Source organism: Panicum virgatum, chromosome 6N (genome assembly GCF_016808335.1).
Source record: "Panicum virgatum strain AP13 chromosome 6N, P.virgatum_v5, whole genome shotgun sequence".
Lineage (NCBI taxonomy): Eukaryota > Viridiplantae > Streptophyta > Magnoliopsida > Poales > Poaceae > Panicum > Panicum virgatum.
In genome coordinates this window covers 11,199,459-11,221,907 of record NC_053150.1, presented here as the reverse complement: position 1 = coordinate 11,221,907, position 22,449 = coordinate 11,199,459, and the positions used below count along the sequence as shown (strand labels likewise).

Sequence of the window (22,449 nt, the reverse complement as noted above, 5' to 3'; positions counted from 1 at the left end):
TCCTTACGACTTGATGTACGCTCTTCTTGGGAGGGTTTAGACTTGGAAGCGAAGGAATTGTTTTCAGTGATACGATCTAGGATTTCCATGCCTTTGTTCGGAGATCTTGTGGGAAAAAGACCCTCCAGCGGCTGCATCAAGACAGTGGGCAGATTTCGTGTCGAGTCCCGAGTAAAAGTGTTGGAGTAACACATGATTGGGTATCGACAGGATGGGACCGAAATTCACTAAGAGCAAAAATCTGGTCCAAGCTGCGCCTATTGTTTCCTCCTCATTCTGCTGAAAGCAGAGGATATCCTTTCATAGAGCGATGATACGGGACTCGGGGAAAAATCTGAGGCAGAACTTGCCTTTGAGTTTACTCCAGCTCCCATTCACACTCTGCATGCTCTTTGTGTACCATTGTCTCGCCTCCTCTGTAAGAGAAAAGGGGAACAACTTCCACCTAAAGGTATCGTGTGTCATGCTCGCGAAGGCATAGCATGAACACATTTGCTCAAACTCTTGCAGATGATGGTATGGGTTTTCGCCATCTAACCTAGAGAAGGAAAATTCCCAAACCATAGTGATAAGATCGGGACATAGTTCATAGCCGGATGAAAGAATTGGGTATTCAGATGGTGGTGGCTCCAGGAACTCGCCCGTAGGAGCAGAAAGGTCTTGAATAGAAGGTTGCTCCATGATAGCGGGGGGTAAGGGTAGCAGAAAGAAAATTGAAAATGGGTAGAGAAGCTTCTAAAGGATAGCTCCTCTATAGGTAGCATGGTTAAAGGTAGAAGGATAGCTTCTAAAGGCCAGCGTTTGTTGAAATCGAGGTGGCCGGCAAAAGTTTTCCAAGAAAGCAAATACTCTTTCCCGAAAAGTCGAAAATAAACCCCGTTTTCCACCTCCCGAAGAGTGCAAAGAAATTGGATGGTGAGGAGTCAAGAACCATACTCCTCAACTGGAATGAAGTTATCCCATCCAATTGCATGCCAAACGTTAGAGAAGTCTTCGTACATACCTGTTTTGATGAGGAGATCCGGATCGAATGCTCGGGTGTGGACGAAGTTTTGGTTCTTGAGGATGGCGTAGCCTTGTCGTTCACGATCATCTCGCCAGTCGAGGTACGGGGCATCTTCTGCGTCAATCTCTATGACCTCGGCTTGTGGTTCGGCTTGCATCTCTTCGTATTGTTCCTCTTCCTCGTAGTCCATCGTGCTTGGTGTAGGCATAGATTCGGGTGTGTACAAGCTCGAGCCACCCCGAGAACGGGATGAACTTCCACCCGTCATCTTCTTGAATGTGCCGGAGACCTTCCGTCCTAAGCCTTTCATGATGGAACAAAAACACATGCAACTCGAAATAGGTTACATTAGTGAAACCGAAATGAATGTTCTTACCCGTGAGTTTCTCCTTTCTTGCAGCAAAGAAATGAGAGAGAGGTCTCTTGAAATCAAATCTTGAGCAAAAATCCAATGAAAACCCAATAGCAAAGTTTGAGAGAGTTTGAGAGGGAGTGAGTGAATGAGAGTTGAGTGTGAGAACTCAACACCCACTTCTCGGCCTCTATTTAAAGAGAGAATGGCCGGGCACAACGGCTAGGAGCTGAACACAACGGCCACTAGCCGTTGGAAAAAGGTGGCAGGGAGCCATTGCCAGGTGGGGTCAGCCGACCCTAGGGTTCGGCCGGCCCCCCTATGGGCCCACTGGCTGACAGCCAGGGACCAGGGGCTCCCTAACGGCTATAAGTTTTGAAATTTTGGTTTCCCGGCAAAACTTGGCTTCGAAAAGATGTTCAAATTTATTTTCCAAAGGATTTTCATGCTCGAAAATATTTTTGGATTTTTGTGAAAAATGGAAAAGTGTTAGAAAAGTTTCTAGCATGCATAGGTGTTTTGAAAATTCAAATATGCAGTGGGAAAATCGAAAAAGTCGAGAAAAGTAAAATGGTGAAAAAGTAAATATGTGATACATACCGATTTACCTTCGGCAAGGACTTGTCGTTTTGAGTCTGACGAGTGGGACCTTTCTCCTGCTATAATTACCACTGCTCGGCTCGTCCTGTAGAATTGGATGAGGATGAGCTTGTGACCTTACGCCACACCTTCCTTGCACGTCTTTTCTTTGATCATGTGGTCATAGGTTTTTCTAACTGGGGTTCATGTGCACCCTAGAGTGGACTCCCGTCATGGGCCTGCTGGATCACGAATTTCTGCTCCTTCCTGTAGAGGAATTTAAAGAATATGTTGTCGACCCCGATACGGAACTAGACTTTTCCAGATCCTACACCGATTTTAGCCTTCACACTGTTCAGGAAAGGGCGTCCGAGAATAAGATCTAGTCCCAAGTTCCCATCCATGTTGAGGACGACAAAGTCGGCAAGGACGAAGTAGTTCCGAATTCGTACATAGAAGTTTTTGACTATCCCTTCGGGATGTCGAATTGTAGAATCTGCAAGCTGTACGAACATACGGGTCTGGGGAAGAGCAGGACATTGTAATTGTTCAAAGATTACCTTGGGCATGATGTTTATGCTTGACCCAAGGTCGAAGAGGGCCCATCTATAGAATTGATCGAAGATGGAACAGCTGATCATGGGCACCCCTGATCTCCATGTAGTTTCACTGTCAGCCCGCCCCACACATTCATCCTTGGGTACATGGTTCTTCCTGCATGGTTAGTGCGAGAAGTCTGCCGGGGAAGGTTGCCCCACCCAGTAGACACCATATTTGCAGTTTCAACGAGAGATTCGGGTTGCCCCGGAATCTTCCCGGACTCAGAGATAGGAACAGTAGCAGCGATTTGAGCCAGTTGTGTTTCTATCATTTTGTTGAGACTTAATTGATTTTTAAGCACAAAAGAAACAGTTTCAACTTTAGCATTTATACTTTCTAAAATTTTATCATTGGCCGCAAGCTTTTTGTTTAAAGATTCATTTATTTTAGCTTGGTCAAAGACAAGGTCTCTCAAGGAGGGTTGGTTCGAATTGAAATTTGAGTTGAAATTGTTACCTCCTCCTTGGAATGGTGGGCGTGCTTGACCCCACCCCTGGCCACCTTGTGGACGGAACCCGATGTTGCTGTTGTTGATGTAGGCTGCATCTTCACGGTTCTCGGGGCAGTCATTCCCCGAGTGTCCACCATCACCACAAATCTCGCACGTTAAGTATGAGTTCATGGCATGGACGGGAACAGGCATCTGTGGCTGGTTCCATTCATCAAGTTTCTTCAGTAGGAGGTCCAGCTTGGCGGCAAGCATGTCCGTCTCCTTGATGGTATGCATTCTGCCCTTGGTTCTGAACTGGGAACGCTCCTCGTTCCAGCCCTAGTTGGATACCATCTTTTCAATCAAGGCCGTGGCCTTGGCAATTGTAAGGTCCAGATAGGCTCCTCCAGTAGCAGCATCGAGGTGGGCTCTGGATGTTGTCGTTAGCCCATTGTAGAAACTTTGGAGCACAAGCCACTCGTCCATCCCATGATGAGGACAGGCGAGTATGTATTCTTGCAGTCTCTCCCAAGCTTCTGGGCTGGATTCCATCCCTGTCTGCTGGAAACTTGAAATTCTTCCATGTAGGGCATTTGTTTTGCTCAACTGGAAGAACTTGGCGAGGAACGCTGTGGAACATTTGTCCCATGTGCTGATGGCTTCCTTGTTTTGATAAAACCACTATTTAGCCTTCCCCAAGAGGGAGAAAGGAAATAGGTGGAGCCTGATGGCGTCAGCCATAACGCCCCGTATGGTTACGGTCTTGCATAACTCCAGAAAGTTCTGGAGATGGGCGTTGGCGTCCTCATTCGGCTTGCTACAGAATGGTCTAGCCTGCACCATGTTAATGAGGCTGGACTTCAGCTCAAAGTTGACGTCCCCAACATCAATGTTGGGTCCAGTTGCCACATTGGCAGCTGAGGGGACGGAGAAGTCGTGGAGAGTCTTCTCAGCCATGGGTTTGGTGATCGTTGATGGTGGTTGGGAAGCTGGCTCACTTGTCGACTGCGAGAGCGGAGGAGGGACGACGCGAGGTCGGACCCTTCTCATGAGCTTCTCGGGATTTTCAATGAAGTTTGTCGGCAAGGAGAAACTAGACATACACTACCCAATTTTCATCCAATCAGGAGAAAATAAAAAGATAAACACATTATCATGTATAAGCAGTAGCTACCTCTTAGTCATATTGCCATGTTTATGTGTTTAGTAAAATCTTTACACCTAGTGCCATCCCCGGCAACGGCGCCAGAAATGCTTGTTGGCATTTCTTAGCGTCGCCACTAGGAGGGGTTAGTTCCTAGCAACGCCGCCAAGGGAATGCCGTGTTAGTATGTCTTAACGTTTACAGAAGGATCTGCAAGTGCACAGATATACCGTTGTAGCATTTCACCCGGAAGTATTTAGGGTATCATTATTTATATTTTCCAAAGGGATGGCTTGGTTGTGTAAAGATATTTACTAGTTCCATAACCATGACTTTATGAAATAAGGTGCAGAATACTGACTATACAGGGGTAAGTGATAAATAAAGGATAATCAGGGGTAATGTGACACACACAGAACAGCCAACTCTCATGAATAAAGAATAAACAAGCACACCTAAGGTTAGTGGGAGCATAGGCACAGATCCTAGTATACTATTCATGTTAGCAGGTAAGTTATGTTAGCCACATACTTAGAGCTGCAGGTGCCGAGAAATTAGGGACATCAGGAAGAATGACCCGCACTGGAGAACATCCAGTCCCGTTTCATCTTTGCATGAACTCCTACACGATACCCGAACGTCGGGAAGTACGCTAACCGAGAAACAGCTTCCCGGCGGACCGACAGGGCTGTCACCACCTGCGCTCTACCCCAGTCACACCGTGGAGCACCGTCATATCCGAAGGATCCCACATACCCGGGCACTATGCCCGCATATGAGGTCACTACCCTAGCACCCCCGGGTCCCCCACCCTTCGGATGGACAGGTAAGATGCTAAGGCAAGCCCGAAAGCACAACGGACCGATATCCTTACCCAGATCATCTGGTCTAAGCAAGCAACTAGTATAACTTGATAAAGCATAGATCAAGGCTAAGCATGTTAAGAACATAGCAAGATAACCAAGAATGAACTCAATATGAATAGCATAACAAGAGTCGGAATACGAATACAAAACCATACCAGAGGCCAACTTGATTTGCTAAAGAGATGAAGTATTAGCCTAGCTCCACTACCTTAGGAGTACAAGTCACAAGAGAGTGTGAGAGAGAGGCCTTCAAGTGGTGTGTGTGGTGAGAGTGGTGGGAGGCCCCTTTTATAGCTCCTTGAGGTCGGTTCCCGCCAAAATAAACATGGAAACATTCATAACCGCCTTCAGGAGGATCAGAGTGATCTTCCCGCCAAAGTGCAGCTGGACTGGCATCAGTCCAGGTTCGGCCGAACCGAGGGTTCGGCCGGCCCCACTTTGGCGGCTCTGGCCACCGCCTTTCTATGGTACACTACCTGGTGGGTCCTGATGTCAGATGGTCGGTGCTGGGGCTTCGTTGGTCGGTTTGGTCTGGTTTGTGGGCCTCCTTTGCATGTGTTACGCAGAACGCGATCTTCTGCGACTTTGTCTGCATATTCGTCGTATTTTCTTCTTATTCCAGACTTGTGCTCCTGAAATCATAGATCTTCGAAAACAACTATGGAGCTAGGTTAGTGATACAAATATGTGAGTAAGAGGTATAGTTTTCCTTCTTTTATAAGTATGGTTGACGGTCATATTTCGCACTTAATGACCGTCAACAGGCACCTTTCGAGGCCTTGTATGATTGGCGGTGTCAAACTCCTTTGAGTTGGTCCCAGACTGGAGAGTGCAAAATATTCGGACCTCAATTAGTGGTCGATGCAGAAGAGAAGGTGAAAGTGGTATAAGAAAATCTCAGAGCAGCACAGTCTCGGCAAAATAGTTACTTTGACAAGCGGAGGAAACCTTTGAAATTTAATGTTGGTGATCATGATTATTTACAGGTTTCACCAACTCGAGGTTTTAAACGCTTCGGAGTCAAAGGCAAGTTAGCACCACGATACATCGGACCATATGAAATCGTTGAAGAATGTGGACCAGTGGCTTATTGACTGCGACTACCTTCGCAACTCGCTGCCATCCATGATGTCTTCCACATATCTCAACTCAAGAAATGCATCCGAGTTCCAACCGAGATCATTGAGCAACAGGAAATCTCGGTGGAGCCCGATCTCTCTTATGTCGAATATCCACTCAAAATATTGGATCAAAAAGAGAGAGGCACTCGTCAAAAAGTGGTGAAAATGTATAAAATTTAGTGGGCTCATCACACCGAAGAAGAAGCCACCTGGGAGACGGAGGACTATCTCAATCGACATTTCCCGGGTTTTCTTAGCTCTACCCCAGGTACCTTTATCTCTGTTCCTGTTTCGTTCATCCAATCTCGGGATGAGATTTGTTTTTGGCACTACTTTCAGGTACTGACTTTGAAGATGTGATTGCGAGTTTGACTTGGCCGTGCACTTTGCCTCCGGACTGGTTTGTCGAGTGGGATGGTCCCTCAGCGGGCGCTTGTAGCGAAAATGGCCTCTCATGCCATATTTCAATATAATGTTTTGGCGATTGATGACACACGCAACACTTGAACTAATGTGTTTGCTTAGATGATATACTCAGGCTTTTAGGTTCAAGTGATGACAAAGAGAAGAGAGGCGAAGCTAGGCCCGAAGGGCCGCCCCTACGGGGGTTCCGCTACCCGGTTAGCGGACGGGGGTCGAGGGGGAGCCGCCCCTCGCGGGTCTCAGGGCAGCGCCCTGAAACCTAAAAGAAATCAAGTCACCGGTTGAACCGACGCCAAGCAAATTACACACGTCGGTGCATTGACTTGAGCACGTCTGGGAGTTTTAGTATCACCGGTTAAACCGACGTAAGGCAAAATGTACTCATCGGTGCAATGACAGAGATGGCCTGCGGGCTAGGGTTTGGCACCGGATGAACCGACGATAGGAAGTTTGAATACGTCGGTGCAATGGCAGAAGCAGACCAAGAAAAATGCATACATCGGATGAACCGATGATGCACCGGTTAATGGCGTCGGTGCAGTTGTCCAGAGAGTTTGTTTTTCAAGGATCAGAGGACAGTTGCACTCACCGGTTAAACCGACGCTAACATTACATACACCGGTCGATTGCGTCGGTTGATTGCCCGTACACATAACGGCTAGTTTTCAGTGGGCAGTTTAGTATCACCGGTTAAACCGACGATGGCGATTTGGGGAGCATCGGATTAACCGGTGTTAAGCACATTTCTGGCAGCTTTTCTCCAACGGCTATATTTGCTTGTGCTGCCTATATATACCCCCAAGGCCGCACCATTTGAGTGTGCTGGAGTTCAAAGAAGTATACTAGAGCTAAAGATCATCTCCAACCACCATAGAGCTTCATTGTACATCATATAGGCTTAAGCACACTTGTGAGAGTGCTTAGTGCTTGTTTAGGCTTAGTTCTTGAGAGAACTAGCTTGAGAGAAAGTCTTGCTGCGGCAAGCAACTTGTGTACTCGTCGTGTGACCCTCCGACTTGGTGTGGAGTGGCAACGACACTTTGTGCGGGGAAGGAGGCCCCTACTTGGTGTTAAAGCTCCAAGATAGTGAAGACGGTGCCGTGGTGACGCTTCGAGATAGACGGTGGCGGTGACCTCGTCTTTGTGACTTGGCGTCACTTAGCCTTTGCTTGTCGGGAGCCTTGGAGGCGTGGCAAGACGGTGATCAAGCGAAGAGACTCGGCATCACACTTGTTCTTTGTGAGCAAGTGGCCGTGGACGTAGGGAGGGACTTTGGTGTCCTAACCGAACCACGTTAAATCGTGTGTCTTGGTGTCTTCACGGGAGTTTGCATATCCTCTCCCTTACCGCTTTACTTACAGCATTACGTTTCCGCATTTACTCTTTCTTGCTTACCTTTACTTTCCTAGTTAGTTTGATTAGGATTGGCTATAGGTTGCAAGTCTTTTGGGGTAAGTAGAGGGTAGCATAGATAAACCTTAGTCATAACTAGCATGTGTAGGACGTGTTAGGTTTATCTTATGCAATTAGATTGAGCCCTAGGATAGAAAAGCGATTAGCGACCCTATTCACCCCCTCCCCCTCTAGGGTCGGACACCCCGGTGATCCTTACAGCGCTGACACCTCTCCCACTGAGTGATGTCTCGTACGGGCTTTATCGAGGCGTCCCTTGTTTCTCTAGATGTCGTTGTACTCCTTCCGCTGAAATAATGAGACTTGAATAATTTGTGTAGTATATGACTCTGTAGTACTCCGCTACTTTCAGAACCTGGTTTGCAGTAATTTAACTTTTCGCTGCAAAACTCTGATATGTATGAGATGATCTGGGTTGTAATATCTGGGCTCACCTTCGTGTGAGTGTTGTCTGTGCGATCCTGGAAAGCGTGACTTTAATCGAGGCTTCACTTGAGGAACTACTGGTGAGTGCCATTTTTGGGGGTCAGCGTTGCCTAGCAACAATGATCAGAGCACCCGAGCCAGTTAAATTGGGTGGGAATGGCCTTAGTAATCAATAATGGATTTCTATGAAGTTATTCAAAACACTGGCCAGAACTCCCTAGTATAGCAGGTACAAACACTTTCGACTGCATATCAGTTGATCCAGTTATATGCAATCCTTGAATGTATTTGTTTAATTCTATGGAATAAATTGTTTCAATAATGTAGAAAGGGTAACTTCAAGAAACCTTTGTGCTAGAATAGAGAATGAAATGACTTTATTCGTAGCTTAGTGTTGGTGTGAAACATTAAGAAACAAGTTATGTTGGACAGACTTAATTCGACAAGAAAAGTAACCGAAGCGAATTTGTAATTGACCAAATGTACCAAGCACTGCTAGAAAAACTAGCGTTAGTACCGGACGGGAAGTCCAGGTTAGTACCGGATCCCCTCTCGGTACTATCTGATCGCTATTAAGGTCATGTTTAGTTCCCAAAAATTTTCAAAGTATCCATCACATCGAATTTTCGAACACATGCATGAAGCATTAAATACAGTTAAGAAATAACTAATTACACAATTTATCTATAAATAATGAGATGAATATTTTATGTCTAATTAGTTTATGATTAGACATTAATTGCCAAATAACAACAAAAGTGCTACAGTACTAAAAGCAAAAAAAAATTAGCAAACTAAACAAGGGGTAAATGCGCGTGCATTTAGTACCGATCAGTGTACTAAATGTAGCATTTAGTACCGGTTGATGTTACCAGCCGGTAGTAAACTGTTTGCCACACTGCGGCGCCCGGTGCGGCAGTTTAGTACCGATTGGTATTCATATTCATATTCATATTTGTTGTTGTTTGTGTATTTGTATTCATATCTGGCATCCGCATTCGTATCTAGCAAAGCAAAGACTAAATATATTATATTTATATGCACTTGAAATATTATAATTACTTCTAATATAGAATAATGCACCTGGGATTAAAAAATGTACAAGTAGCAATTTACCGACAAAATCTTCAAATAATTCTATTCTTCCTCATAGTCCATGTCTGGATCAAGTCGACCCACGGTTAACCTATGATCCACATAAAATTCTCCGTTTGGATTTATGACCTCATCGAGCAAGAATCCACAGATTGATTCTTGAATTGCCCTGATTCTTTCCAGTTCGATGAGGTCCTCTTTCATTTCTTAGATCTGTGAGGTGCAAACATCAACAATTAATACATGTATGGAATTAAATGCAAGAAATTGTTAGTAATTTTATACGTACATCGAATTCGTGTTGTGTCATCCTCTTGGTGCCACCGCAAAAGTAGTGCATGAACTCATGTACGTAGTAGCCACATAGGTTGTTTCCTTGCGCCTGTCTCAAACATTATATATAGATAGGCTATGAAATATTCATGGTGTTTAATTAAAGAAATGACAGTAGATAGATGTGTGGTATGTATTCATACCAACTTGTTAAGGTAGACTTCAAGATGGCACGACGCTAATGTGACTCCTATATGCTTTTGAGGAAGTGAGCCCATGCCTTGTTGAGGATGTCTATGAGGTTTTGATACTGTTCTACTGGCTTCCTCGTAGAGTCAAACACCACAACTCGGGCCCGATCGATCTTAATACATAGAAAAATCTAGTGGAAGTTGTTGATATGTATATATAGATGAAATGTTGGATACACTTATTGTCAAATTAAAGTGATGAAAAATAGTAGAAGGACTCACTTGAAGTTGTATGGCAATAGAATGAATGTACAAGAATGCGCATATCCAAGGCCCTGAATATAATGTTCTCGGTCTGATTTGTCCAGATCTTTACACTATTGTCCATGAAGCCGATGTTGTATATACTTGTTTTTTGGCATTCTTTGACCTTAATGCTACATGATAAAAAAATTAAACTAGGGGATGAGAAAGCACAGACGTAGTAGAGCTAGAGTATAGAAATAAGAGGAAACACTTGCATAGAGAATGCACTGATGAGGGACTTTTCTAGGGCGTGTTGATGGTATAGAAACCAAAGACTTACAAATTCGATCCATACGTTATCCATGCCCTAATGAAATTCAGCTGGAAAACCATCATAGTCCCCTATGCATATACTTTTATGTACTGTTAGTGTTTAGCCGTCAAGCCTACTTAGGGATACCCCAAGCAATAGGATTGTAGGTAGGAAATAGCCGAGTGCTGGATCCGATGGTGCAAGGAACACAAAGCTTTAAACAGGTTCGAGCCATGAGATGCGTAATACCCTACGTCCTGTGTTATTGTTTGTATTGCCATAGATGATGTTATGTTTTGAAGGGGTCCCTGCCTGCCCTTATATAGTCTGGGGGGACATGGTTACATGGAAATCCTAGTTGAATACTACTTAAGGAGTCCTTTCCAATGTCTATCAGGTAGTTTCCTTAATGTTTGTTGTAAGAAGCTCCATTTGACTTTATCATAGGCCTCCTGAAATCTAGTTTTCAGATGACCCATTGGATTTGCTTTTGTGCAGTTCACGTAGTGTTTCATGCAGAATCACCACCCCTTCCAAGATGTGCCTTCTAGGCATAAAAGCAGACTGCATTTGGTGGATCACATTGCCTGCCACTTGTGATGATAGTCTGTTACTACCACCTTTGTAAAAACTTTGAAGCTCACATTGTGGAGACATATTGGCCTAAATTGTTGTATCTGTACTACCTCACTTTTCTTTGGGAGGAGTGTGATTATTCCAAAGTTCAAGCTATATAGGGGCAGAACTCCATTGTGGAAATCCATTAACATGACCATTAAGTCCTTTTTTATTATTTCCCAAAAGGTTTGATAAAATTCAGCTGGAAAACCATCTAGACCCGGTGCCTTTTTATGTTTCATCTGGAAAATAGCCTCTCGCACTTCTTCGCAGGTGAACATGGCTGTCAATCGGACATTTTCATCATCCATAATCTGTAGTATATCAGCCCTACTATTTTCATCCATAGATAAGAGACTCTCCTCCGAAGGGTCAAATAAACCACAATAGTAATCAATAATGTATTTCTTTAGTTCTTCATTTCCTTGTATAATTTTATCACCATTCTCTAGGTGGAAAATTCTTGTTTTCCTATGCTTTCCATTAGCTATGAGTTGGAAATACTTAGTATCCATATCACCGTGAAGGTTTTTAGAGGTTTTTCCTCTTTGGTACCATTTGATCTCTTCCTCCAGAAGGAGTTGAATTAACCTTTTTTCAGTGTTTGTTTTAAGTCTATATCTCATTGTTGCAACATTTCGTGCCTTTTTATCGAGCACTTCTAGTTTTGCAATAAGTTCCTTTTTCTCCTTCTTATAATGTCCATTATAATGTCCACTTTTGTTTTTGGCCCAGCCCCATAAGAATTGCCGCAGCCTTCTCATTTTATTTTGCCAGATCTCAAGAGAAGTGTTACCACCACAATCCTCGTTCCACGTTTTTGGCACTACCTCATGGAAATCATCCCGTATCAACCATCTCAATTCAAATCTAAACATAGGTTGTGTTGCACATGGAGCTATACCAGAAGAGAGAAGAAGTGTAGTCGGTGGAGATTTCTCTTGTTAGAGCTTGAGCTATGGAGCCGGGGAATTTTAGTTCCCATTCCGTGAAAACTACTATCCTTTCAAAAGTCGGCTCAGGAAGAGAGTGAGCCCAGCTAAATTTTTGGCCCGTTAACTCTGTTTCTTTGAGATCGAGGCTATTGATGACCACATTGAATAAGAAAGGCAATCGGTCATTGTAGCGATCATTGCTTTTTATGATATTGAAATCCCCCCAACTGAAAGTGGTACGAATTTGTTGACTTTCCATCGATTTTTCGGACACTACTACAAACTGATTTGTAGCAATGCCTCCTTTTTTAGGTGTGGATCGAAATGTCACTCGTTTCTACAAAGGGATCGGATCCCTAAAAATGTCATTTGTAAGGGCAAGTCACCCCGACCCCCACCCGACCCTAAAAATGGGTGCCATTTCAAGAGCGGGTGGGGGTGACTCACTCCTGGAGATGGCTTTTTAAGGGGCAGGTCACCCAAACCACCATACTCTTCCTATTTCTACTCCCCCTATCTATCTGCCCCTTTGGCAACAAATGCCAAAATGGAAAGCTAAAGCTAAGAACTAGTCCTAGCTGGAGTAGATAGAATGGTGAAGAAGCGATCGAGGTCATCATCATCAGAAGAGGAGTTGGCGGATGTAGCGGGCTCGACCGGAGTAGTCAACGGAGCAGCTGAAGTAGAAGGAGCACAAGATGCTGCTGGCTTCATAGCGACACTCGTGGACTTTGTTACGGGTGCAATAGAAGCTGTTAGAGAAGTGATGAGAGCGGTCCGTCGAGGTAGGACGAATGACCTCAGGACGAATTGGCTGAGACGGCATGGGAGACTCAAAATTGGGAGAGGTAACCGGCAAGTATAGAACAATTGACGCAGGTAGACGTGACTGAGCTGTGCTCTACTGAATCTGTTGAAGAACTGCTGCTGCTCTAAGTATTGTGCATGTTGCTGCTCGGTCATCAAGTCTGCTGAGGCACTTGAGCTGCAAACACCCCTGTCTGAAGGAGTGGAGACTTAGTGAACGAGACCAAGGGTGTCTGCACGAAACTGCCAACAAGTGGAGGAGGGGCAGCAGAGTCGAACTGGAGCTGTTGAGTAGTAGGAACCTGAGGCTCAGGCAGTCCAATGTGGTTATATATAGTCCCGAAGCAGCCAGAGAAGAAGGTGAACATTTGTTGTTGTATTTGCTGTTGCTGATGGACCTGCATTCTCATGGCATCCTGCTGCTGTCTGATCTCTCGAAAGAGTATAGTTTGCACCTTGTGCCGGTGAGCCTGTTCAGCCTGCATCGACCCCTGCTGGTGTGTCAATGTGTCTAAGATCCGAGCTAGGGTGTTCGGAACTGCAGTTGTGACTGTCGGAGGAGGAACCGGCACTGGGGTGTTAGAAGTGGTAGCTGTTGCTGACGTTCCTGCCTCATCGTCGTGAGTGGCTCCGGGAATAGGAAAAACATGTGCGAGGCCCACATTGTCCTCCGATACGTCTGAGTCAGTGGTGAGGTAAGCTGGAAGGCGGGCCTCTGCTACTAGTGACTCTGTCTCTTCTACCATAAGGTCTGCTCCTGCCTCTGCCTCTGCCATTTGTTGCAGAATTTGCTCTGCTCTGTGATAGTTGGATGTCCAAAACCAAACTCACGTGATAGTTCAATGATCAAAAATGGACTTCTTCCTAAATATTATAAGGGGATGTGAAGAATGTCAGCAGTTCGGTGATTTACAGTTGGTGCTTGGATTTCATTGGTCAAATTAATTTTTCTAAATATTATCAAACTATGGCCGTTTCGAGGTTGGGGTTTGGATTTCATTGGTCAAATTGATTTTCCATCTTCAAAGGGCATCGCTTCGTGTTGGTTACTACTGATTACTTCACAAAATGGACCGAAGCAGTCTCTTTGAAGAACATGACACATATAGAGGTAATTGAGTTTATTACAGAGCATATCATTCATACATTCGGTATTCTTCAAATTTTGACAACAGATTAAGGTCCTTCATTCATATCAAAAGAGGTGCGTGAATTTACGAAATCTTACAAGATTAAGTTACTCAATTTATCTGCATATTATGCTCAAGATAATGGTCAGGTCGAGTCTAGTAACAAGATGTTGATAAAGCATATCAATAAAAAGATCAAAGAAAATCCTAGGAGGTGGTGTGAGGTTTATCTGAAGCTTTGTGGGCTCATTGCATATCAAGACATGGTGCTACTGAAGTCACTCCTTTTGAGTTTGTATATGGTCAAGGAGTTGTTTTGTCCGTTGAGGTGAATCTTGACGCTTATAGATTGGTTAAACAAAATGACCTATCTGCTGTTGATTACCATGATTTGATGACGGATAACATTGATGAGGTAACAAATAAGCATTTGAAGGATTTAAAGGAGATTAAAAAGGATAAGTTTTAGGTGGCTAGAGCTTACAACAAAAGGTGAGAAGTAAATCTTTTTAGGTTGGTGAGCTGATGTGGAACACAATTCTACATCTTGGGACGAAGAGCAACAAGTTTGGCAAGTAGTCGCCAAGTTGGGAGGGTCCATACAAGATTATCAAGGTTATCTTCGAAAATTCATATATGGTAGAGACGCTGCAGGGAGAGCGTCTACTCAGGGCCCTTAATGAAAGATACTTAAAGAAATACTACCCAGTGTGTTGCAAGACGCTTAAATATGGGGATGGCCGATATTTGAGTCTCGCCCTTGACACTATTTTTTAAGCATGTATATTATGTATAATACATTTTTTTAAGCAGGGAGGCATATGTTGACAGTCAAAATTGATAAATACCAAGGCCGACCGGTTTGATCAGTTGGGCCGACTGGTCAGACCTGTCTGGGCCTGCAGAGTCCAATTGGTTAAGATTTTGTATTTTTAAGGAAGGCTACCATTAAGAACCGTTTATTAACTTGGTGTCTCCTCAATAATTTCAACATGCACGAGACCAACGAAGATATATTTTCTGAACTTCTCTATATTGTCACGTAAATTAGCTCCAACAAATTTCATCTTGGACCAGGAAGTTGGCATAACTGAGTGTAATTTCTTCAAATTCTTGCATTGCCATATTTTCCATCGGAAGATAAAGTACCAAACTGCATAATGGCGCTTGTCCCATAATTACCATTGTCAATACCTGAATTATTCGTGCAAGTAATTTTAGATTTCCCAGCAGAACCAATTTGACGACCTATGGGCCCATTACACATGTTAAGGCAAACAAAGTGCAAAGTATATATTACATTAGTGGCATAAACTATTGTACATGCCCTGAGAGTAAACACAATAATCAACTTATAGCCAAGCAAATGCTGATGCGGAGGAGAGAAGAGATGAGAGTGAGGAGAGCTTGGCTCTCATGTAAGCACCAAAGCTAGACATGGAAGCATATGTAGATGGTGGGTCATAGATTAAATGAACGTGAGGTGGATTAGAAAAAAAGAAGATGGAGCATGGAATAAAAATATTTCTTATATACATATAAGAGATCGCTATTGTATAGATTGGCTTTTACGATTTGACTGGCAGCTAAGCACTTAGCTTTCTTGTTAAACTTGCTCTGAGAATGTCGCACTAGTGACAGCACCATGATTTCAGACTGCGAACTGCGTTGGTTTCCAATTTCATGAATCTGTGAGGACAGTCGAGACATCGTCACACTACTAGAAAATTGCCCTTGGGTATATGTTGAAAGTGCCTTTTGGTACCGGTTTTTTGAACCGGTACCCCAAAAATAGTACCAAAGGCTCGAGTCTTTAGTATTGGGTAAAATAACCGGTACCTATGGCTAAAATATTCACGCAAAATATCCTTTGGCTGGGATTTGAACCCGCGACCTCTAGCCTCGCGTGTTGCTACTTTGCCATCTCACCTATGCAGCAGTTCTAATTGAGAAGGAGATATTTTCTTTTTAAAGTAACCCATGGAGAGACCAACCGGTACCTAAGGCTCGTCTATATGTACCGGTTGGTGGTACCACCCAGTACTAATATAAAGTTACCACCCGGTACCTATGGAGAGCCTTAGGTACCGGTTGATAATATTAACCGGTACCTAAGACTCATTCATAGATTTCATCCACCCTAAGGTATTGGTTCATCTCTATACTGGTACTTTTGGGTGGACCTAAAGTTTGTTTTCTAGTAGTGTCAGTTCCGATCCAAATAAAAGATCTAAGACAATAGAGAGTCGGATAATGCCAGAATTAGGGGTGTAAATGGGTGACCCTTAGATACACCTCCAACCTTGTTTAGTTCAAAATTTTATACTAATTTTCTAAATTAAAATATAGTTTTGGAAATTTAATATAAAATTTTGAATTAGGAAGGATTGGAGAGGCACCTAATAGTAATTGGCACCCTAGCCAGAACTCAAGAGACCTCGCAGCCGCGTGATGAAGGCTGAGCACGCCAAACCTCTCGTCGTCTTCTTTTGGTCAACACGCGTCCGTGGGAAACCGCACCTGGCCACCCCATTTGTATCTGTGCCGGCCTTTGAAGTTGCGCTTTAATTCTCACAGGATACGAGGCATTTCTCATTAAGCAAGCCGCGGCGGGACTGAAAAGCCTCTTGATCGCTCGTCTTTATAAACTACGGCGCCACCAGTAACAGAGGGGTGTTTTGAAATAGGGACTTAAAAAAGTCTCAGAGATTTTTTAGTATTTAGAAATATTAAATAAATGTTAATTATAAAACTAATTGCAGAATCCTGGGGCTAAATTGCGAGACGAAGCTAATGAGGTATCTTAATTCATGATTAGCGAATAGTTACTGTAGCATCACTGTAGCAAATTATGAATTAATTAGGCTCATTAGATTCGTCTCGCGAAAAATCACTCAGCTGTCAAAAAATATTTATAAACAGATTTTATTTAATACTATAAAATAGTAAGATTTTTTTTGATGTGATAGGGACTTCTGAAAATATTGGGTTCCAATGAGGGCCTCAATCCATCCATTGTCACAACGCCGAGCTCCCCATCTCCTTGGCAGCTGGCACGGTGGTGGTGGAAGATGGCCTCGACGGTTCATGGCCGAAGGTACGGCGATCGGCCGCCGTCGCAAGATGGATCGTTGCGGGTTGATGGTGAATTAGGGCGAGTATAATGGTGGAGACAGCTACTGTCTTTTTGACATAAATAGATAACTTAAACAGATAATTTGTACTATGAGTTGTCTGTTTAGTTGTCTACAAAGTGTTTAATGTATTTTTTGACACACAAATCATGATGATCTAATACATATTTGATTTTTGTAGCCATTTTGTTACATACATGGTGTTATCTTTCTCCCTTTTCTTTTTTTTCCATCTCATTTCTTTTATTTTTTTCCACTTCCTTTTTCTTTTTTTTCTTTTTTCTCTATATTTCCTTGTATTCCACCGACGCATCTCTCGATCTCTCTCGCAGTCTCCGTTGACTCGATCTCTCCCGGCTCCCTCGCTCCCTCCGCCAGGCGCACGCACCGCTCAATCCCGGCTCCCTCACACGCACCGCCGCACCCGCCTCCCTGCCGGTACCTTCCTCTTCATCCTCCCTCGCTCTCGCAGCACTGGCGCACGCCGAGCATCCCTAGGGGGATTCTGGCGCGAACCTTCCCGCGCGCGCAAGGGATCCCCGCCGCCGCCGTCTCCCTGCAGCGGCTGCTACAACGCGCGCCGAGTCGTCGCTCGGTCCTTGGAGCACGAGCTCCGCTCGTAGACGAGCGAGACGACGACCAGGCCTCTGCGACGCGCGCGCAGTGGGCTTCTGCAAAACTTCCTTGCATAGCGACGGCAACCGACGGCGCGTTGTACGTGCCCTTACTAGCAATTGTCTGTTGTTTTGTTTCATCAGGTGCGTCGAGGGAATCGTTGCGCTGCCAACCGGAACAGGCGGCGACTCGGCGGTGCCGGCCAGGTACTGGTCGGAGCTGCCGCTGGACGCCCTCGCGTCGGTCTTCGTCAAGCTCGGCGCCATCGAGATCCTGATGGGCGCGGGCCTCGTGTGCCGCTCCTGGCTCCAGGCCGCCAAGCTGCCCGAGCTGTGGCGGTCCGTGGACATGGCGCGCCACAAGGTGCTGGACGACTTCGTCGACGACATTGATTTATTTCGCTTCTGGTCCGTGGACATGGCGCGCCACAAGGTGCTGGACGACATCATCGACGACGACATGGACGTATTTTGTCTCTCCTGTGAAGCCAAAGACGACCAACCGCGACGTCCGGCGGGGAAGCACTCGGGGTTGCGGCCATGCACGGGCTGCGGACCCTCGCCCTCCACGGGAGTGACGTCACCAACGACGAGCTCGCCTCCGTCCTCGACGGCTGCCCTCAGCTGGAGCTTCTCCACCTGAGTGATGACTGCTTCAACATCGTCGCCGACGACGCGCTGTGGGCGAGGTGCGCCAGGATCCGTGATGTCGACTTTGGCTCCGACTCTGATTGAGAGATGTGATCCTTAGCCTTACTGCTGCTGCTGCTGCGGCTGCGGTATAGCGTCCGTGTGGTATCTCAAAATGTTTACCAAGTTTAAAATTAAGAGAATGAAGGGCAAGAATGGCACCTAGCGGGACTTTCCTGTTTTTTTGAATGAACTGGTGGGCAGGAGCTCTGACTTTCAATTAAAATAAAAAAATTTAAAAGTACAAGAACAAAAGGAGAAAGGAGGTCACGCACCCCTACCGTGTAGTCTGGACAAGAGTCCAAGGTGCAACACAGAAGCACAGAAGCAAAGTAACACAAGGACTCAGACCGGAATTAAAGAACGTGCCCGCTTAAACTGTTCTAAGCATTTTTTTGTCCTTTCAGTTGCCTGTCGTGCCATCGAGTGGATGTTGTCGAAAATACGGTGGTTTTGCTCTTTCCACAAATTCCACATGATGCCGTGCCGTCAAGCAGGACTTTCACTGTGCATCGGAAAACTGAATTAATGATCTCGCCAATTAAATTTCTTTGGTACCGAGGGAGCCGCGCCCAACAAACCGGTCATTTTGCAAAATGGAAATATGTTCTAGAAAAGAGCCCGGAGAGAGTAAGGGTCTGTTGGGATCCCTTAGGTTAAACTTTGGATTAAGGGCCGAAGTTTAGCCCCTTTTTTCTATTTGCATACAAGGGCTAAAGTTTAGCATAAAGGTATACTTCCTCCAAGTTGGTAAAGAAAGTTGTTTTGGATATGGACACGGTCTTCAAAATAGCTTTCACCATTATATTTTTGCTATAAAAATTTATAAAATATAGTCAATATATTTTTACAACACTACATTTTCAGGCACGTTGAAGCATTTGGAGACTAGCGATCAACGTGCCTGGACTGTGACCTTTGTGTCTTGTGGGTTTCATCTCTAGCCTACCCAACCCGCTTGGAATAAAAGGCTATGTTGTTGTTGTTGTTACATTTTCAAGATGAATCTACTTACATCGCTTTCGTATTTTCAAACTCAACCTAAATGAATTTATTTATAGTCAAAGTTTAAAATATTTGACTTAGACAAACTCAAAACAACTTCCTTTATCAATACGCAGAGAGTACAGAAACTCCTTTGCATCTAATTAATGTCCCCGATTAATATTGTGGGAGGGTAGAGAGAGTCTTTTAGTCGTACAGGATCACTTTTAGCCCCACTAGTTAGCCCACCTTCAAGGAGCTAATGGGATATTACGGCTAGAGTTAGCACTCCACTTTTAGCCCTCATGTTTGGTTCTCCAAGAGCTAAAATGAGGCTAAAATTAGAGGGCTAAAGTTTAGGCCCGTGAAACAAAACCGGCCTGGTTAATTTGTCTAGACAAGAGTTGTCGGAGAAACAACCGTAAAAATGGAGAGAATGATAGATACACAAAGAGAGAAAGAGAGTAAGCTTCGAGGAAATATCACGCGAGCTTTTATAATTAATCTTCATTTAAGATCCTGAGTCTTCCTCTTGGCTTCCTAATCTCTAGCGCCCCAAAATCTCCAGGATGCAAACGATGGCCTCCTCCCCCACCTCAAGAACCCTCGCTCGTCGGCCCTGCCCGCGAGGGACTGATCTCCGTCTTCCTCATGTTTGGGCCAGCCGAGATTATGTGGGACGCGGATCCGGAGCGCGCTTACACCGCCTGATAAAAATAGGTTTGGGTTGGGCTGCGGGGCCGGTGATATTTTATGATGGTTTCAAAACGTCATGGATTAAGCAATCTATCATGATTTTTTAAGAAACATCCGAGGTGTCATCAGTGATGCTCAATACATGACAAAATTTGAGATCATCATAGATACTATTTTATAATGATTTTTCAATGTTCTATGACGAAATTAAATCATCATGCATTAACAGATGTTTTGTAGTAGCTTCGACCACGGGGCACCACCCCTCTCCGTCGTAGCCCCCAACGGGCACCTTGTTGCCACCCCCGACGGGCTCCTCGCCACTACCATCGAGCACCTAGAGTGGACCGGCATCTGCAACGATGAGACCCCACTAGCCGCACTGTCGCCGCGGGAGCTGCTGCTTGCGTGCTCGTCTACTTCGTGCAGGAGGGGCGTGACACCTAGTGCACGCTCAAGGTCTTCTACTGGCTCTGCTGCGCCAACTGCGTCGATGGCGAGACCTTGGAGATCATGGACACCATCACTTACGGCTGGATCAAGCGCCTCATGAGGGCCGGCAGGGATGTGGTCGACGTCATCACATTGCTCGGGGATATGGCCTCGCGCAGCGGCGGTGCGCCAGTCTCCGAGGACGACACCATGGTCAGGCGGTCCATGATGGACGCCAAACCCAAGGAGGTCAGAACAGCGGCAACAGAAGAGGGCGGATGGGGGATGTGGAGGGGAACTGGTGGGGAGAGAAAAAGAGAGGGGCAGCGCCTATCTGTTGGAGGGGAAGGGGTACTTAGCCCCTTTTTAGCCTACCTTGGAGGGGCTAAAAGGCTAATGTGGCCTCTTCTGTTTACTTCCCTAATGTCATTCTTAGTGGGTGTTGTATGGGCATTAAATAGACTGTCATATCAGCAATTTTGATGATATGGCAGTGTTTTAATGAAGAGAGGAGTGAAATGAGTTTCACGGGGATGAAACCCTACACTATTACCTAGACAGCTTGTGTCTTGCATGTAACCTAGGAAACAACAATAAATGAACTATGCATTGAGAAAACAACAATAGATCAAACTATGCATTGAGGGGAGGTGTTTCATCTTAGTTTCAAACACTATTTAGATGATGTGTACTTCCACTGAGAATAGCCTAATGGCGAAAAATGGCTAAAAGTGGTGGGCTAAATTTTAGCCCCATGGAAACAAACAGAGTCTTAATTAGTGGTAACAAGGTCATTTCTCACTACTAGTAATGTGTCCGAAATTTTTAAATGAACACTTATTTTGAGAGGGATAGAGTATGTTAGATGGTAAAGAACTGGAACATAACTTATTTAACTACATAATATTATGGTAGGGTACACCATTCAGTTGCTTCTGAGGTAGAAGGAACCTCATCACTCAAGACCTCGCCTTGATACTAGATGATTTCATTTCCATTGATACATACGCCCTCTGTCCAGAAATGTAAGTTTTTTTTTTGCAGTTGCACATACTAATTGAAAGCCCTCTACTGCAAAATCCATAAACTGTATATATAGTTGAGTTGACAGTTGAGTATTAGGAACACTATAAAATCTGTAAACTACAGAGTTGAGTTCAACTTTACAGATCTATAACAATTTTTTTTTACAAACTAGAATATGGCATGAAAATTCTACAAAATGCATGCTAAACGCGGTGACCCCAAAATAAAGTTTTCATGGCAGCAAAACGCAAAAGGGCCTCACTAGAAAGAATGGTCCCTGATAACAGTTGATCCCATTACATATAGATCCAAACACTATCATTGCAAATTAAACAGGATGACTAGAAAGTACTTGGAACGTTAAATTACAAATCTAAAGTCAAAAACCAAATGCATGCACTGTCCATCTTGCCCGTGGGCCGTGACACACAGTCAAACCCTAGTTAAACTAAGAAAAAAAACTAGATCTGCGGGGGTATGATGGCCTGGGGCGGGCCTATAGTGATTCAAGGGTATTCAACTAAATATCTATTATTTTTTGCAAAACAATTATATGCATAGCATATTCTTTATATATGGCTAAAAAGTAAAATGCACAACAAAATAGGCTTCCAAAGTCCCAAACTCTGCTTCAACCCAAAAACAATAGCAGCCCATCTCCCACCTGACGGCCCACACGCAGCAACCTCGTTTAAAACCGGTGCGGCGGCGCCCTCCACCGTCCATCCTACTCTCATCATCCCCAACCGTCACTACGCTGTTCCCATCCGCCGCCTTCTCGAGCCAAACCTCAGGCGCAGCTTAGCCCGTGGCGGACGACGGACCGGTGAGCGCTAGGCACCTCGACCGGTCGACCTCGTGCGGCCTTGCTGCCCACGCACTGCATGCCACGCTCGCACTGGGTG

The 22,449-nt window shown here is 44.8% G+C and overlaps 1 non-coding gene and 1 pseudogene across 1 annotated transcript; both read left to right on the top strand.

Moving 5' to 3' along the window:
- The first annotated feature begins 310 nt into the window (after positions 1 to 310).
- On the top strand, positions 311 to 18,541 carry LOC120677906 (annotated as a pseudogene).
- Positions 3,452 to 3,558, top strand: LOC120680345. Its single transcript, XR_005677615.1, has one exon. It is a non-coding gene; the product is annotated as a small nucleolar RNA R71 (small nucleolar RNA).
- Positions 18,542 to 22,449: the final 3,908 nt, after the last annotated feature.